We start from the raw sequence: 19,679 nt of genomic DNA, 5'->3' as shown, positions 1-19,679 counted from the left end.
TAAAGAAAACATTGTAAATGATTAGCATGAAGTTTAGCACTCTTTTATATTGTGCCATGGCAGTTTTTTTTTTTTAAGATTTTATTTATTTATTTGACAGAGAGATAGCACAAGTAGGCAGAGAGGCAGACAAAGGGAGAAGGAGAAGCAGGCTCCCTGCAGAGCAGGGAGCCCGACGTGGGGCTCGATCCCAGGACCCTGGGATCATGACCTGAGCCGTAGGCAGCCACTTAACTGACTGAGCCACCCAGGCGCCCCAGTGCCATGGCAGTTTTAAATGCAAATAGCAGATTTAGTGCATGTGTAAAATCATTGACCTATAACTTGTATTTTGTGGCTCATCTGGGAGGGTGCCTCAAGCTGAGCATAAGGGACACACACAGATCCCTGTGACTGGCGTCTGGGGACCCCTGGCTGGGTGCTTGCCCCGTTTGTTGTCCCTCCAGCCTCCTGTCGTCCCTCCTGCTTAATGTCAGGCTGGAGCAGCCCAGCCAGGCATGTCCCCCTCAGGCCCGCTGCCCCAACGTACGGCAGACAGGTCACTCCTAAGCATCCTTACACCTCCAAGCTGGGATTTTCTTTGTACCTGGATAAGGGTTACTGTATTGCCCCTGTCAAGGCCTCCAGTGGGTCGCCCACCAGCCATGCCGTGGAGCTGCCAGCCCAGGAGGGGAGAAAGGTACTGGGGGGGCAGTTTCCGTCATGCCCCGCCCTGCGATGCCTCAGGCCACAGGTCCCCACCTCTCCCTTGCCCACGTGCAGGCCCTCTGGGAGCAGAATGTGGCATGAGGGCACAGGCAGGGAGGGGAAGCTGGAGGGGGCCTGGTGCCCTAGGGAGTGAGGGAGCTGGGAGCGGGAGGCAGGCCCTCGCACGATCTGAGGCTCTAAACCCCTATAGGTGCCATTGTCCCATCAGACCTGACTTTAAAAAAACATACATCCAAAGATACAATTATTCAAACTTTCAAGATTGCGAGCACAGAGCTTTAAATCCCGGGTCCCGGGCCCTTCTGAGGGGCCTGTGTCTGCACCGGTCTCACACTCATGAAATCGGCCCTTTCTTTAGGAAACTCCCTTCCTACCTTAGGAAAACAATTTTCTTTTCATTTTTAAGTCTGTGATGAGTTCTCCCCACCGCAGACTCCACCTTCACTTTCATTCCTTCTTCCTTCAATCAACAATTATTGGGCACCATCGGTAAGCCAGGCATGGGTTTCAGGTGCTGAAGATACAGTACTGGAGAAATCCTGAAATCCTTGCCCTGCTGGAGATTCCATTCAAATGGGGCCAGAGAGTAAACAAGCCCATACCGGGTGTGCTAGTGCTAAGGAGCAGAATGACGCAGAAAAGGGGCGCAGAGAGAGCCGGGGTGTGATTTTAGAAGAGGTAGTCATTAGTGTGTAGGATGAGGAGGAGGCTGACTGTAGGTTAGGGTTTAGGTGGGGCTGGGGGAGAAAAGGGCGAGTTTTGAGTGACGCAGGGGGGAGAGGGCAAGAACACGCCAGGAGGGAGGGGCAGCTGAGCACAACTGGGAATCGCAATAGGACAGAACTTGAAAATAGACACTTGGAAATTAAGCACAGACATTTTAACCTGCTGGTGCATCCCCTGTCCCACTCTAAAGCTAATAAAACCTTGCCTCCTGCTCACCTCTAAAGCTGGGAGCGTCTGGGAGTATTTGGGCAATGACAGCCGATTAGAAGGGGCTCTCTGCTGGCGGGAAGGGGAGAGTCCTCCCGGGTGTTTCTCTGGCAACTCTAAGACCCTTCTAAGATGCTGTGCTGGACACCAGTCACACACTCACCATGACAGACGTTACGTATTCCAACAATGAGCTCTATCAAGCACAGTCTGCTTTGGAAAAAAGGGTCTTTGGATTTGAGGGACATTCAGTCGCTGTTGTGAGACAGCAGGCCACAAGGTGGCGCCACGGTCCCGTTGGACCAGTCGTCCCGCACTGTCCCGCAGCCTTCGCAGTTGGTCGTTATCGAGAGATTACTTGGCAGGCTTCGGTTAAATGTCTTATTCCTATCATTTCACCCGATCCTCACAACCCACCCCCCACCCCACCCCCGAGAAATAGGCATCATCAGCGTCACATTCGCACGAGGAAGCTGAAGCTCAGAGATCTCAGCTGGGAAGAGGCACAGCTGGTTTCTGAACTGTTTTTGACTCCGAAGCTCATGTTCTTGATTATAACCCTCCACTGCCTGCCTGCACAAGACAGCAAAAGGTCAGTTTTGTCCCCAAACCGTCTAGTTTCCCGTAATGATGGTAACCGTCCCTGGGCTTTACCCACAACATTTGCATGATGAAGGAAGAGGGTGGGAATGGAACTGGCATGGTTAGGGTCCGGTGGCCTTCCAGATCTGTGTGCTAGGACAGACAGCTTAGTGTTGGGGGACAGAGGCTGAGAGGTGGCTTTCAGGTGACCCCAGTAGGACCCCAGGCCGAATGGCTTTAGACTAGTTGCCTTACCCCCTTTCCCCAGCATCTTCCATTCCTCCTCCTGGCGCCCCATTTCCTGGAAAGCCCAGCCTAGATGCCCAGCGTCCTCTGCTGCACTCCGGCCCGCCCTCCCCTGAGGTATCTTATGTTTCCAGGTGACCTTCCTCCTTCCAGGACAAAGTCCATTCCTCTAGGCCGCCTGGATCCCTCAAAGACTGGAGTGAAGTCTGCCCCCTACAATGAACTGAGGATGAATGTAAAAGGTGACACAAGGCAGCCGTTTAAAAAAGAATGAGGAGACTTTCTGTGTCCCATCAAGAGAGAGGATGCTTGTTCATCGTGACTGGGTGGCTGGGAAAATAGGGATCCATCTTGGACGGATGGCTTTCACAGCGAGGAGGATGAGGAGAGCAGCCCTCCCAGGTGGACGCGCATGCGGATGGCTAGCTGATGGAGTCTGGGGGTGTGAGGCCGGCCTTCCCCAGCACCCTGGCTCACTCTGCCCCCTCCCCCAAAAGGCTGGGGCCAGTAGGGGCACCCTTGCTTACTTCACCGAGGCTCCTCTCCTACATTTCTGAGGCCACAACTGCGGCAACTCTGTAAAAAATTCTCACAGTACGGAAGTATATATAGTAAAAATTAAGCAGTAAAAGTTCTGTCACCCATAACTCTACTTTCTCTCTTTCTTTCCAGAAGTAGCTGTTAATCGTTTGGTGTTTGAGGTTTCTTTCAAGACCTCTTTCAAGCCCTGTCAAGACCTTTTGTGTGTGTGTGTACAGGGGGTATTGGGGTGGGATATCTCTGCGTATGGGGGTCTGTGGGGTGTGTGTGTGTGCGTGTGTGCATATGACTATGTGTGTTTAAAACACACAGATTGGATCTTAATACATACACTGCTTTTTCATTTGCTTTTTTCAATTAAAAATATTTTTTTTCTTGTTGGTACATATAAATTCCTTCATTCTTAAATAGCTGCCTTGTGTCATCTTCTGCATTCATCCTAAATTCATTCTAGGAGGGCAGGCTCACTTTGAGTCTTTGAGGGTACCAGCTTGCCTGGAGCCCCCAACAATATGGGGAACACACAGCATCTGCCTTAAGATCGTAGGGCCTTGGGGGCGAGGCGGGCACACAGCACTGAAACAATCACACATTCCCACAAAGCAGTTTGCCTCCTCCATCCACAGAATCACTGGCCCCAGCTCTGCCCTCAAGAAGCTTCATGGTCAGTTAACTGGGGGAAATAGTGGACATAGCATCAACAAGCCTACGCACTAGCATCTGGCTGCTGGGCAAATCCCCATAATGCCTGGTGGAGAGTTCTAGGTCCCAGGACAGATCAATATGAATCTCTCCTCTGCTCCCTCTCAGCACAGTGTTGGCCCACCTGCCCCGAGAGCCACGTCCACGTGCTTCCTACAGGTGCGCAACTCTGAACACCAAGAGCCGAGACACCGGACTTAGTACTCAGCCGCTGCCCTCGGCTTGCGCCTCGAACCTCTCTGAGGTTCATTTTCCTCCTCCGGAAAAAAGAGCCTGTGATCCTGGTGAAGATTAAGTGGGACGAACTGTAGTCAGGGACCTAGACCTGTATCTGCCTGTGAGTTTCTTCCACCTGGCTTCAGACAAGATTGAGAGTGGCTTATAAAGAAAAGATGGGTTTTAAATAAAATGCACATATGAAAAGTCAGGGGGAAGCGTGGAGGCAGGAATGAGCCACTCGTGGGGATCACGCACAATTACACACTTACCATTGTTGGGCCACAAATTTGACTTGCAGCTTCCCAGCGGCCAAAGCAAAAATGGGGAAGTGCTTAGTTACCCCCTATAGGCCTGTAAGACACAGGCAGGTGCCTGCTTGCTCAGGAAGTGTAGAGCTGTCCGGGCACTGGGTGACAGGAGCTCTCACACCCTAACAGAGAGGAGGACCCTCCTCGGTGACATCTCGGCGGCGGCACGTGCAACACCGAGGCCCCGAGCGCTTCCTCGGGTCCCCGACTCCACGCAGACCGCTGGCATCCCGCACGCCCACATCGGCCAAAGCTACCGGAACCCGGGGAGCAGTCGGTGTGTTTGTCTCTTTCACCATTCTGCATCTTTGCCTCTTTCTTTTCTCACCCCTATGTTTGCAGAGTAAACCTTGGGGAGGATTGGGATCGTTACAGTAAGTACAGGGAGAGAAAGAAAGTCACCATTCAGCTTGTGACATGTGTCGGGCCAAGACTGCTGAGGTCCCATGAATATCAAGAACCAGGGCCTGAGGACCAGATCATAGGGCCTGACGTCAGGCAAGGACAGAAAGCGCCCAGGATGCGACAGGAGCAATTCTGCTGCTCAGACCTGCATGGGGCCTGTGACTCACCTGCACATCTTAGCAAGCTCCCAGGTGATCCTGATGCTGAGGGCCGGGGACCGCTCTCTGGTCGCACAGGTGAGAGGGATAGCAAGGCTTCAGCCCGAAGAGCTCCGCCATCCTGGCCAGGGAATTATGGGAGGAAGATGGGCCCACATCTGGGACGTGAGTAGCCAGACTCATGGGTTCGGGCCTTCCAGCTCCAGGATGCAGTCCCTGAGTGAGGAGGCAAGCTGAATAGACTGAGGGGTAAGGCAAAAGCTGAGGGTCCTTTGTGCCCTGATGCCCACTGAGAATTCTGGTAGTGGAATAGTTGAGGGCCGGGGGAAGCCAGGCTGGCTTATGGACCAGGCAGATGGCCACCTAGAATGGAGAGCCACGCGAGGGTCAGCTAAGGACCCACCACGACCCTGAGCAATGGCATGAGGATTACTAGTCACATTACTAAGGGAACTGAGAAAGCCGAAATGGCTCATTTGTGTTGAACTTTGAATTCGCTGAATATTTACCCAAACCAGTCAATTAATTAGCCTATTGAATGTTTCTCTCACTGCCCTACCAGGTGGAATTTGTGACAATATTAGATTCATTACAGGAAACCGAAGCCACAATTTTGCTCATCTGGGCAGAGTGTGTACATTTGTTATTGTAGCAGCAAGACGAAGATAATCTGTAATGCTGCCCATTAAATTATCTGTAGGGCCATTTCCAAGAACTCATACACAGGCAGCTTCCTCGTGGGATCAGCAGAGACACGGGGACACAGGGCTGAGGCTGCAGAACTGGGAAGGGGTGAGGGTTCCGTTGGAGGCACCCTGGGAAGGTGAATTTTGAGCAGAAGTCAGAAAGAGAGGAGATACCCAAATTGGCAGAGAGGGGGCAGGGAAGGGTATGAGAAGGTTTGGGGTTTTTTTTTTTCTTTAAGATTTTATTTATTTGCCAGCAACAGAGAGAGCAAGCACAAGCAGGGGGAGCGGCAGGCAGAGGGAGAAGCAGGCTCCCCGCCGAGCAGGGAGCCAGGTGTGGGACTCGATCCCAGGACCCTGGATTCATGACCCGAACCGAAGACAGACGCCTGACGGACTGAGCCACCCAGGCGTGCCGGGTATGACGAGGTTTAAGCAAAGCCTGGGAGAAGGTCTCGTTCATTTGTCCAAGAGTCTTTTTGTTTGTTTGTTTGTTTTAAAGATTTTATTTATTTATTTATTTGAGAGAGAGAATGAGAGAGAGAGAGCATGAGAGCGGGGAGGGTCAGGGGGAGAAGCAGACTCCCCGCCGAGCAGGGAGCCCGATGCGGGACTCGATCCCGGGACTCCAGGATCATGACCTGAGCCGAAGGCAGTCGCTTAACCAACTGAGCCACCCAGGCGCCCCCAAGAGTCTTTTCTTAAGTTCTTGTTGTATGCCGGTCACTGAGCCAGGAGCTGGGAATTCAGAAAGGCATTCCATGCCTCATGTGGCTCATTCTCCAAGGAGAGAATGAAAGCAGGACAAGGCTTCCCTCCTACCCTCCACATGGAGAGTGGAGTGTTCAAAATGCTCCTGCTAATCCCCTTGCTGCCCCCTCTCCTCTGCCCTTCACCCTTGGAAAGTGTGGGGTATGGATGGGGGATGGGGGCAAGACCCTTGCGGCATATCCCCTCCCCTATTCAGCTTTATCCTGGGAAGAAGGGAGTAGCCATTTTTTGTATTTAGAAAGACGTTCCCCAGGTGACATGCCCCCACCCCCACCCCTACCACACACACACACACACACACACACACACACACACACACAGGCTGATGTGTCTAGAGCCCAAAGTTCAAGCTGGGGCATGAGGTCAGGTGGCCTCAGCTGCTGGGAGCAGGAAGACAACTCGGAAGACCTGTAAAACCTCTTGTAATGGATTTGGGTTTATTACCATATTTTGCAGAATTTTCCAGTGGCAAATTCACTTTCATGGAATGTAGCCCCTCGTTCTATAGTGTGGACCCTGGGAGGTCAGAGAAGAGAGCCAGCCTGTGGTCACGCAGAGCCAGGACTCACGGGGCCCCTGTCAGCCGGTCCTGTTCTCAATCACTCTGTGCAAGACTTCGCTAAGGCTCCCGGCTGTTCTCCAGCACAAAGGAAAGGATTAATTATTAATTTTTATAACAACCCAGAAACTGATATCTGTGAACCACGAGCCCCGACGCTGCTTTTCCAACATCCAGCCACTCAATCATAGTTTCAGCTGGGTCAGCATAACAGTCTCGTAACCTCAGAAGAACGCCGCAAAGGCCTTTACTGGCCTCTCCTGAGGGCGAAGACCAAGTTCACGGGGAGCGGTGATGGCACAGGAGCTGATAATGCTCTCTAAGAAACCGAGATGGCCTCCCCACGTGTCTGAGCCAGACCTCGTCACAATCCCTTTCCTGGAATGAATGGTCTCTTACCCTTGTGTTACTGAGCTGTGGATTCCAAAACACTTTCACAAATACCACCTCAGTTGACCCCCAAAAGATGCTATCACTGCATTGGGCGGATATGTTTCTCCTGAAGAAGATAAAGATTCAGAAGTGAGTCACCTAGGGTCACACAGACCCGAGGGCTTCTGTCCTCGGCACCACCCACCTAGAGGAAACTGTAGCTGGGCCGGCCATCAATCTATCTCTATCTATCTATCTATCTATCTATCTATCTATCTATCTATCATCTATCTATCTATCTATTTAAGATTTTATTGATTTATTTGAGAGAAAGAGAGAGAGCACAGCATAGGGAGCCGCAAAGGGAGAGGGAGAAGCAGACTCTCCGCTGAGCAGGGACCCCACCCGGGGCTCAGTCCCAGGACCCTGAGATCATGACCTGAGCCGAAGGCAAATGCTTCACAGACTGAGCCACCCAGGTGCCCCTGGGCCATCCTTTTAATGCAAGGGTGTTAATTACGGGCCTTAAGTCTGTTTGGGGGGGCTGTCCATGAATCCTCTGGAAGTGTTGGCAGCATTGGGGGCATTTTTCTGAAGGTCCAGTTTTTTGTTTTTTTTTTTTCACTAGACAGACCCCAAACAGAATCACTGCTTTCAAATAAGCAGCGAAAACCCCTCTGTGCCCCTGCCTGCGGCCATTGCCACCTGATGGAGCCCGCTCTTGCTGGGCCCTGGGGTTTGCCAGACAGTCATGGCCGGGAGCTGAGATCAGGGGTTTGCTGCCCTTGAATGGAAGGCTGTCCATGCAGTAAACACCAGGCCAGAAGATTTGTATGCAAAAGGTCCCATTTACAACAGCAACACCAAGAAGTAAAGTATACAGGAAATGCACAGTGCTCATAAAAATTTTACCAAGCTACTCTGCGGGGCATTAAATATATGGTAAAACATCACATCGAGAACTCTATGGTAAAATACCATTTGCCCAAATTTATAAGTTTGATGCAATTCTAATAAAAATATCTAAGGTTTGTAAAATCTGACACAAGGCGTTTGCATGGAACAATTCAGCTGGAAGAATAAATGGATGAATAGTGTCACAAAATTGCTGGGGAGAAAAGAACAGAGTGGATCTGTACTCCCAGATATTAAGATACATTATATATATTGTACACCTGAAACAAATGTAATGGTGCATATTCAGTATACTGAAATTAAAATAAAAAACTTAATAAATAAAATACACTATAAAGTTTCAGTGATAAAAACAAGGAGGAACAAAACAAGGACAGGCAGCTCAATGGAGAAGAAGAAACCCAGGAAGAGATCTTATATATAAAAGGAAATCAGTAGTATATGATGAATGTGATGAACTAGATCCCTACCTCATCCCATGTACCAGGTTAAATCCAAAATTTGTGTCTTTATAATAAGAAGGAGATATAGCTCCTGCCTGTAGCATAATGAGGGGTTATGCGAAGTAATGTGTATAAAGTTCTTAGCCTCGTGTCCAGTTCATAGTACCTACCTGATAACTAATAGCTGGTATTACTGTGTTATGATTAATCTAGATGGGGTGTAATTCAAATGTATAAAGACAAAATCATAACATTATTGAAAGTTCAAGCAAATATCTGATCTCAAAGTGGGAATGGTTTCTGGGGAAGCAGAGGGAGAAGCCAGCAAAGGTGGGATATGCCAAGAGCCTTAGAATGTTCTTACTCCGTGACCCAGAAATTGCACTTAGGAGGTTTATCCTAAGTATGTACTCAGATAAATGTGCAAAGATGGCTATTAAATATATTTTTTTAAGATTTTATTTATTTATTTGACAGAGAGAGAGACACAGCGAGAGAGGGAACACAAGCAGGGGGAGTGGGAGAGGGAGAAGCAGACTTCCCGCGGAGCAGAGAGCCCGATGCGGGGCTCGATCCCAGGACCTGGAATCATGACCTGAGCCGAAGGCAGACGCTTAACGACTGAGTCACCCAGGCGCCCCTAAATATTTTTATAAAAACAAAAAGTAGGAACAACCTAAATGTCAAAAAGGAACGGTTAAAAAAAAAAGAAGAAAGCTTTCTGTTGAAATATACAATGGTCTGCTAGGCAGCCATTAAAAACTAAAAATCATGTCAATGAACACGAATCGACTGATTTGGGGAAATGCTTAGGTTAGAATGCTAACCATGACCCAAAGTACATATATAGTATGATATCTCCAACACCAAAATATACACCAAAACAGTTATCTCTGTTTGGTGGGAATAATGTGAGGGGGTTTTTTTTCTTTATTTTTTTTGCAAATTCATTATATGAAACCTGCTTCTTTTATGATTCTACCAAATATCATAGGGTTTTTTTTTTTTACCATCTATTTCACAATTAAAAAAATTAGTCACTGCCAGATAATTTGTGCTTTTAAAAGTTCTCTACTGAACAGAGATTTTACAAAAAATACTTTTCCATCCTTGCCTCTCAAACTGGGGCGTGTTTGGGGTTTTTGCTAACTGGCCATCACAAGAACATGTTCACAACTCACTTGAATAATCTTCCTCTAGGCATTACCTTTTTTTTTTCTTTTTTAAGATTTTATTTTTAAGTAATCCCTCTACCCAACGTGAGGCGCGATCTCACAGGCCCCAGGATCAAGAGTCCCGCGCCCGGTGCTCTACCGACTGAGCCAGCCAGATGCCCCGAGTCGTTAACTTTCATGGTGAAAGAAATCCAGACAAATTATGGGAGAAATACAAGATGTTTATAATTTCTGTTTTGAGCTGGAGCGGGAGGCCACACGGCACGGACCCCCCCTCGACCCCTTGGAGCAGGTCCCGTCCACGCAGAGACGGTGCGCTGGAGGCTTGAGAGAAGGTAAAGCCTGTCGCCACCCCCGGGGCCGGAGGTGGCCCACGGTGTGCCGGGCGTCCCGAAGAGTTCAAAGTCTCGGGTGTCACAAGTCCCCGAGCCAAAGATTTCCCTCAGGTGGAGACTCGCTTCCCAGAAGCCTCCAAAACAAACAGCGATAAGCAAATGAGACGCGAGGAGCGGGCAGGCAGCCAGCTTGGGGCTGGAGGCCAGGCTTGGGTGGCGTGAGCCCAGAACAGACCAAGGGCTCTCACCACACTGGCCTGTCGGGGCAGCTCCTGCCCGAGCAAGCCGTGCTCCCTCGGGCCGCGATCCCCCGAGCAAGCCGTGCTCCCTCGGGCCGCGATCCCCCGAGCAAGCCGTGCTCCCTCGGGCCGCGATCCTTCGGGAACCCAGCCCGCCCCGGGGGGGGGGGGGGGGGGCGGAGCCGGCTGAGACTGGGGGGCGGGCGGGGCTCGCGGGAATCCGGGAAGCTGGGGAGCCGACACGCAGGGGCCAAGCCTCGCGTAACCCATGCTTTCTGGGTCACTGAGTCCATGGACTTCAGCCCCCCGCCGGGAGAGCAGGCTCGCAGCTCAGGTGCATGTGCGGCCGTGAACTTCCCACAAGCACGTCCCTGTTCTCACTGCCGTCCTTGCCTTGGTTTCATTTAAGAGATGCCTGGACTGAGCGACTGAGGACAGCCTTGGGGGGTGGGGGGCAGTGGGGGGCAGGCCACGGAACAGCCAGCATTTATGGGGCTTGTACTCTCCGTCAGACCTGGGGCGGGCTGTATACATGTAGTCGTTCATCATCATGCCTGGATTATCTCCATTTTACAGATGAGGAAACTGAGGCTCCGACATGATCGGTGAGACAGAGGAAGGTCACACTGCTCGTGGATTGCTAGCCGGCGGTGGAGGGATTCACCCAGAGAAATCTGTGAATTTCTTGAGCCAGGTTCTCTCCACTGTCCGGGGCTCTAGTCATTAGGGAACCCCAGCCCCCCACCCTGAGCCTGCCCCTGCGGCACTCCAGGCCCGTTCGGAGGCCCACAGGCTGCCCTGGTGACCCCTGCCTGCCTTCCTGGATCAAGTCCTGGGGACCCTGCTGAGCATCCCCTCTATGGGGGGAGCAGTCACTCCCCCTCTGGCCCTGGGCGTAGCTGGTGGGTGGACTGCTGGTCTCCCGGCTTCCTCCTCCAACACCGGCTCACAGACCCTCCTTCCCCGGGCTGCTTTTCCTCTAGGAAGTGAGACAAGCAATCACCATCATAGCAAGCATGAAGTTACAAAGGTTTTAGAACCGAACGAACTGAGCTCATACCACCGTCCCTGGTGGGTGGTCCCGTACTCACTCTGAGAAGGTAAGTGGAAACCCAGGTGATCCTGAGCCCTGCTTTTATTTCTGAGCGTTGTGTTTGTTAAGAGCCTGGCCCAGTTCTGCACCTGTGTCTCCCCCTCCTCCCAGGGCTTTCAGCCTGTTCTCCAGTCACCAGGGATGGTGAAGGCAGAAGGAGGCCTCTCCCTCCGTCAGATGGACTGTTTACTTCTCTGGGATTTTCAATTCCATCCTCCCCCTCCCCCTCCCACCCCTCACCCCACAGAGGCCAAAATTGGGGGCATTTTCTTTTATGACTAACTTTGGACTTACAGAAAATGGGGATCAATGTTGGTGGTCTTAGCATTCCTCTCTTCCAGGCAGTCACAGTGCAATGCCTTACCAGAGGCTTGTTCACAAGCCCAGGCTTCTGGAAGGGGCTGCGACCAGCTGACCCTCAAGCATGGGGACCCTGCACACACTGTGATGCTTTCAGGCCTAAGCTCACCTCCATCTTATCAGAAGGGAGGTGAGTGAAGCCCCACAGCCCCAACTTGTAGACTCCCCAGGTGGGGAGGTTGTCATCCAAAGACTTGATGAGGTCCCATCAACTAGCCACACAGCTTCCCCATGGAGATCGGCTCCATGTGTCTGGTCTTCCTGAGACAGGAAAGTCACCTAGGTTGCTCTGCTTCATAGTCTTTGACCCTAGTGTTAACAATTCCCTGACTTATTTGCCCTGGAGGTGGGGGCTGTCCCAAGAACCACCTGCACGACGGAATCATGAAACCATAGAAGATGGGAGTTGACTGCTTTAGTTTTCTAAGCCAAATCAAAGATTTGGAATAAGATGGCTGTCTCTACACAGCAAGGGGCAGCATGGTTAGCGTAGAGCTGGTTAGCAATGGGTGGGTAGTGAAGGGTGCCGAACCACACAGATCTCAGCCGGGAGCTGCGTGAGGTCGGGCAGGGTGAGAACTGGGAGCTTTCACTTCCTCACCTGGAAAAGTGGGATGGGAATGTCTATTTCACAGAGTTGGTAGATAAGTAGGCAGCATTACGTCATGGCTGGAACACAGCCCTGAATTCATGGTAGCTATGATTATCCTTTAGAGTCGCGAAGCTTTGGGGGCCTCGGTCATTCACAGAGCAAGAGTCATGAATGCTCAGAAGATCCATGGACCAGGCCAGGTGCAGGGACCAGGGAGTTGGGGGTGGCAAGACATTGCCCTCACTCAGGGAGTCCAGTGGGCAAACAGACAATAAACAAAGAGCTAGGCGTGGTAGGCACTAAACATATATTTGTTGAACAAGTTGCAAAAATAGACGTGTGATGAGTTTATAATGGGAGCATGCAAGGTGACGTGGGGGAGGGCTAGAGGGGCTCCCCCAGCCCAGGCCTCCCTGTGGAGGTGATGCTGAAACAGTCTCATGGATAAGAAAGATTTGGCCAGGTCCTTCTTTTTTTTTTTTTAAGATTTTATTTATTTATTTGAGAGAGAGATTGAGAGAGTGAGAGAAAGCACAAGCGGGGGGGGGGGGGTGGCGGGGAGGGAGAGGGAGAAGCAGACTCCCCACTGAGCAGGGAGCCCGATGCGGGTCTCAACCCTAGGACTCTGAGATCATGATTGGCCAGGTCCTTCTGAACAACTTTGAATGAGCATTTACCAAGAGCTTAGCGGCACTAGATCATTACTTTTGGTTAGGAGGGTAAACCATTTCCAGTGTTCAAGGCTCAAGTGCAGATCGGGCCCAGAGATTACTTTTCTAGGTCTGGCAAACTTCCATTCTCTTGCCAGTAACTTTTAGTGGAAAGAAGCTACCGGGGCAGTATTTTGTCAAATGCTTTTTTTTGCATCAATTGAGAGGACCATATGGTTCTTTTCTCTCCTCTTATTAATGTGTTCTATCACATTGGTTGATTTGAGAATGTTGAACCCTATGACCCAGCAATTACACTACTGGATATTTACCCCAAAGACACAGATGTGGTGAAAAGAAGGGCCGTATGCACCCCAATGTTCATAGCAGCAATGTCCGCAATAGCCAAACTGTGGAAAGAGCCGAGATGCCCTTCAACAGACGAATGGATAAAGAAGACGGGGTCCATATATACAATGGAATATTACTCAGCCATCAGAAAGGATGAATACCCAACTTTTACATCAACATGGATGGGACTGGAAGGGATTATGCTAAGTGAAATAAGTCAAGCAGAGAAAGTCAATTATCATATGGTTTCACTTATTTGTGTAACATAAGGAATAACATGGAGGACATTAGGAGAAGGGAAAAATGAAGGGGGGAAATTGGAGAGAGAGATGAACCATGAGAGACTATGGACTCCACGAAACAAACTGAGGGTTTTAGAGGGGAGGGGTGTGGGGGGATGGGTGAGCCCGGTGATGGGTATTAAGGAAGGCACGTACTGCATGGAGCACTGGGTGTTATATGAAAACAATGAATCATGGAACACTACATCAAAAACTAATGATGTATTGTATGGGGACTAACAATATAGTAAAATTAAATTAAATTTAAAAAAAGAAAGAAGCTACGGGGCAGCCTTCTCCCTCCTTCTGGCTCCTCCCCTCCGCCCTGCTCTGCGCTCCCCAGGGAGTGGATGCAGTCAGGAACAGACCTGCTTTCCCTTCTGGCAGGCTTGCTTTGCACAAAGCTCCCTGGCACTCACATGTTTAAATTATTCCATGGCGTCTTTAAAGCTAGCAGTGATCAGAGGTCTAAACCTCTGGAGCTAAGAGCTACATTTGTTGAGCAAGATGTGTGTAAAGTTTATAACAACCCTATGAGAGAGGTACTACTGTTACCAACCCAGTTTGAAACTGAGAAAAGTTAGGTAACTTGCCTAAATACACACAGTTAGCAAATGGAGGGGCTGGGCTTCAGATCCCACATCTGACTCCAGAGCGCTGTTTTGAGCCCCTTATGAGCACCGGGGCTTCACCCTTGAGCTGCTGGTTAGTGTGTTGGCCTACGGAATTTCCCTCCCTCACCTCAGAGTTCATACCCGACCCCAACCCTTCAAATCTCCCATCACGACGGGGACATTTCCCTTCAGAGGCGACTCTCAGACTCACATTGTCTCCTCGTCCTGTTGGGTCAGAATTGTCCCCAGAGGAGCTGTAAAAAGCCCTTTCTTGTGAGAAACCCTGAGGACCAGCAGCTGTCTGCGCAGTGGTGGTCCAGAACACCCCCCCACCCCCTCACCTCCCCACCCCCCGTCAGCCACAGCCAGGGCCGGGGGAGCAGAAACCAGCCCGGAAGAAGCATCCAGAACAGTGTCCAGAGGCATATTAAGGGCTGGATCAGATGGGTGGCTTTCTGGGCGCTGATCTGTAAGGGGCTCAAACAGCACTGAAGTAAGCGTGGGGCCAGTCAACCCAGATTTCTACACATGTCTTTTCTCATAACTGTGATGTGAAAGTTGGTCCAGCTTCTGCCAAAGAAATCAAAGCTACCCAAGAGGAATAAAATATATATTTGTCCCCAACCTGCTGATCTGTATTGAAATTTTCCCATGGCTGCCTGGTGCGACGTTGCTCGGGTCACCACGCCTGAGACTGACGGTCACCCGAAGTGGACACTAGCATATACAGGTGCTATCTACTGGTAATAAGTAATTTATCATTTCAATGGAAGACGCTTTCATGTACGTCCTGTAGTGCACGGTGTTGGCTGTGTACGGCCTTAGCTAAGGGAAGGTTACGCTGCTGTACCAAAGACATCCAAGAATGATGTAGGGCAGGGGTCGGTAACTTTTCCTTTAAGGGGGCAAAGAGTAAATATTGTAGGTGTTGTGGGTCATACAGTCTCTGTTGCAACTACTCAACTCTGCCATTAAAGGGCGAAAGCGGCCACTAGACGATATGTAAATGGATGAGCATGTGTGTGTTCCAATAAAACTTTATTTATAAAAACAGGCAATGAGCCACAGTTTGCTCACCCAGACTGCCCCTTAAAACTGATAGAAACTGGGTGATGGACATTAAGGAAGGCATGTGATGTAATGAGCATGGGGTATAATATAAGACTGATGAATCACTGACCCCTACCTCTGAAACTAATAATACATTATATGTTAATTAATTGAATTTAAATTAAAAAAATGTAGAAAATTTTTTCTCTTACATGTAACAATGGTGATGTAAGTGGTCCCATTTTTAAGGGCAATTATATAAGGACCCAGATTCCTTCTATTGAGTTGCTTTACCATCCCCCAGAAACTGTTTCTTCCTCTGCGTGGTTGAAGCTGTGGGACAAAGTAAAAAGAACATGGAGGAGGCAGGCTTGCTGCTTTCAGGCTTTGGTCTAGATGCAAAATAAGACCTTCTATTCATATTCCACTGGCCAGTCCTTAGTCCTGAGCCTCACATAACAGCAAAGGAGGCTGGGAAATGTAGTCTGGTCATGTGTCCAGGAGAAAGGGACAATGAATGTTGGAAGATGGCCAACAGTCTCTGTCACACCCACCAGCCTCCATTTTCACTTCCCTTCCTGTCTCCACCCTTCCAGGTAACCCCACTCTCCTCCCTTCCTGGCAACCCCTCCCTCATTTGGTTCAGGGGAAGTGGACTCCACCCTACAGTGAAGGCTGACCTGGCTAGTCTAAAGATAATCCCAAACCTTTTGTCACAGTGATTAGGTCAGGAACTAGGCCGAAGCCAATCAGCACAGAGAATTCCTCCCCGCCCCACCCACCGGGATGATTTAGGACTCAGAGAATGTGACCCTAATCAGAGGGCTGATTTGTCAGGGGGCATCTGAAGAAGAAGCATCCTTTCCTTTAAGAGAACGCCCCTCTCGTCAGAGTGGTGGGGATCCTGAGGCCACTGTAGCTATTTTTTTTTTTTAATTGTGGAAAAATATGCCTAACATAAAATTTAACATCTTAACCATTTTCTCGTGTACAGTTCAGTGACATGACGTATATTCACACTGTTGCACAACCATCATCATCCTTCATCTCCAGAGCTGTTTTCATCTTCCCAGACTGAAACCCTGTCCCTATTAAACAATTGCGCCCCCTCCCCCACACCCTCATCCCCAGCCCTTAGCAACCGCCACTCTATTCTTTTGTCTCTGAATTTTCCTACTCTAGGTACCTCATGTAAGTGGAATCATGCAGGATTCATCTTTTTGTGACTGGCTTATTTCACTGATAATGCCTTCAAGGTTCATTCATGTTGTAGCACGTGTCAGGATTTCCTTCTTTTACATGGCCGAATAACATTCCACTGTACGTATGTACGCCATGTTGTTTATCCATTTATCTGTCGATGGACACTTGGACTGTTTCCACCTTCCGGCTACTCACTGCAGCCATTTTACTCCTATAAGATGAACCAGCTCATGCATGAAAGCCAAGGCTTGGAGGAAAACACAGTGAAAGGAATTTGGGGAAATGGAGCTGAGCTACTGGACCCAGCTGATCCTGAAGCCTTCCTACATCTGGATGAGCAGATCTGTGGAACGATGGAGTTCTCCATTGTTGAAGTGAGTTTGGGGTTTCTTATGGCCATAAGTCACCTAACTGATGCAGCTCCCAAGACATTGTCTGGTTTCACAACTGCAGAAAAAAAATGAAAACGAGTAAAACCGCAGAAAAGTGGGAAATATTTTGCTGACATGAATGCTGGGAAAAAATTTTAAAGCACATTTTGAAGAAGATTTTGTAACTGTATCTATGCTCGCACTCCTCTCCTGGTGAGTGTGAGTCACCAGTGCTATGAGTGATGGAAAAATTCAATCAAGGCAAATTCAATTAGGTTAGGATGGTGGTTACAGCTAGTGTATGTCACAAATCCCTTCTTTTGACATTTAAAAAAAGACTTTTGTTGAAAAGAAGAACGAGGCTTTCTTAAACTTCGGCTAAATAAATGCTGTGTGGATATTTAGAGAAGAACCAAATTCTGAGCCTGCCCAGGGCTCTCACACGTGCCCTTCTGCCTCAACTATGGATGAAGCTGGAGGGTTGAGACCTGTAGTTCCCCTCTGGTTGGTGGCAAGTTTGGTAGAAATGTCCTGAACTCACTGGCAGCCCAGGGGTCTTTCCCAGTTAAGTGGCCCTGGGAGAATCTAACTTCTCTGGGCCTCTGTTTCCTCACCTATAAAATGGGTTTACTTTTCCTATCCACCCCACAGAATGGGTAGTGAAACTGAGAAGTGCTATACAGATTTCAGATTCCTGGAGGGAAAATATTAACCCATCTTCTGTGCGAAGTTCAGCCTTAGGGCGGGGTGGTAATCCCTCTTGCAAATAGCCGGACCTGCCCTTTAGGCCCTTTAGACTAGTTCAGAAGCTCAGCTGCCTGAATGCGGGTGGAAGCAACTGATTGCGCGTGTGTCTGTCAGGGACGAGATGGGCTCCCTTCCCCGGATCACCTGCCCCTGGGGCTGGTCCCACTCACGTACACTGTCCAGCTGAAGCATCTGCATCTATCCTGGGGGCTGCTCTCCTCATCTGGGCAGTGAGCCAACCGAGGCTCAGAGGGTCTACATACCCAGCGGCACACCGCTCTTGAGCGGCATAGAACAGATTTGAATCGAGAACGTATCTTGGTTTCTGGAGCTCTCCCTGCTATTCCATTATTCCATGCTGCCTTTGTCTCCAAACCCGGGACCCCTACTCCTGCCACGTCCCTAGGTCTCAGGGGTTCCCTTCTTTTGCTCGCCAGTCTGTGGACCTGGGCATTTTGGGGTGGGGGGAATGGGGGCCTCCAGGAGGAGAGCAGATTCCCATGAATGGAGACAGGGTTCCAGGGACACGTGTCAGCTCCTGAGGCCGTGGCTCTGAGCTCGGTGCTCCTCTCTTTTGATCCTGCCTTTGGAGCTGCCTGTAGGAAGAGACACAAACTCTGAAGAGCTTGGGCTGTGATCATTTTTCAGTAAAATAATTCTCCATTTACTAGTCCCAAAGAAAGAGGACTCCCCTAGAGGTAAGAATGCATGTGTGGGTGGGGAAAGGGAGCCAGAAGTGCCCACCTTCTAGGGGTGCAGGGGACTTAATGGAGCCCTGGCTCTAAGGGCAGGGGTGTTACCTTGATCACCTTGGCATCCAGAGCCTGAGAGATGTCCGGCGCCCAGCACGCGCTCAGTACGTGTTTGTTATCAGGGTGAATGAATGATGGTGCTGTGAATGATCGCCCCATCCTGCCTCTCCTCCTGTGCCCTCCACAAGGCACCTCCCCGCTTACACACCCCCCCAGACACCTTCCTCCATCCCCTCTGAATTATCCTCCTGCTGCCCACCTGACCTGCCTGAGTTCATCTCCCTCCTCCTGTCCCGTCTGTGTGTCCTTCCCTCTCCCCGGTGGCCCACCCCATGAAAAAAGTTGTTTAGCTGCCTATATCCAGATAATTCTCCTTTCTGGCCCCAGCCTCTGCTGTCCCCTACCCTGTCACTTGACCAGGCGGGCCAATTTGACTTAACCTTTGTCCTCCCTGCAAAAAATATTAACTCTCTTGAATTCCAGCCCTTACTTCAAGGTGGCTCCTGGAGAGAGACTTGGGTTGTAAGCCGTCCAGAGGGAGCAGGAATGGAAGGCACTGTCTACACAGTGACCCTTGGGCCTTGCCCATGGAGAGATGCCACATGCCCGCTCTGGTGGCCTGCAGGAGGCAGCCTGCCAGGCACTCTGCTCTCTTCAGTGGGAAATCCGAGTGAGAGGGTGTCAAATTGCTGCTTGGAAGCTAGGGCACTGCACTGTAAGCCTTCTGCGACTCTAGCCCCTCCCCCCTGCCTGGCCACACCCCTGGCTCTCTAGGGTTCCCATGACCACCCCTGAGAATACCAGAGATGCCTCATATATGTCCCCAACAAGTCCCCTTTGCACCATTGGCCACCAGCCCCTCCTCCCACTGCCGCCCCACCCCCCACCCCAGGGCTCTCCCCTGAGCTGCTCCTGTCTCCTTCTGAGGGGCCCAGCACCTACCACATCCATTCTGCTGGGTCTCACACTGCCAGAGTCCTTCCCAGGCTTGGATCCCATTCAACAGAGCTTGAGCTCCACCTGGGTCTCCCTCCCACCTTCATTCCTAAAGTACTTCACCTCTTTCATATGAGTTTCCTCATTGAGGCTTCACCAAATCCTCAAACCACCTTGTGATATTATTAGTGTCTTACGTGAGAAACAGGAACCCACTCAGACCGGCTCCAAAAGGAGGAGAGGTTTGTGGAAAGATTCATCTCTGAGTCCTAGGGAAAGATGAAACACAGCTGGATGGCTTGTGAACATTTTAGAGGGTGTGCAGGGCCGCAGTGGCTGATCCCTACCAAGGGGTCGCTGGCACCGCCTCTCCTACCTGCTGC

This window comes from Mirounga angustirostris, unplaced genomic scaffold, assembly GCF_029215605.1.
Source record: "Mirounga angustirostris isolate CCGP_5_RB_7025 unplaced genomic scaffold, mMirAng1.0.hap1 SCAF_6, whole genome shotgun sequence".
Classification (NCBI taxonomy): domain Eukaryota; kingdom Metazoa; phylum Chordata; class Mammalia; order Carnivora; family Phocidae; genus Mirounga; species Mirounga angustirostris.
This window is presented reverse-complemented; position numbering follows the sequence as displayed.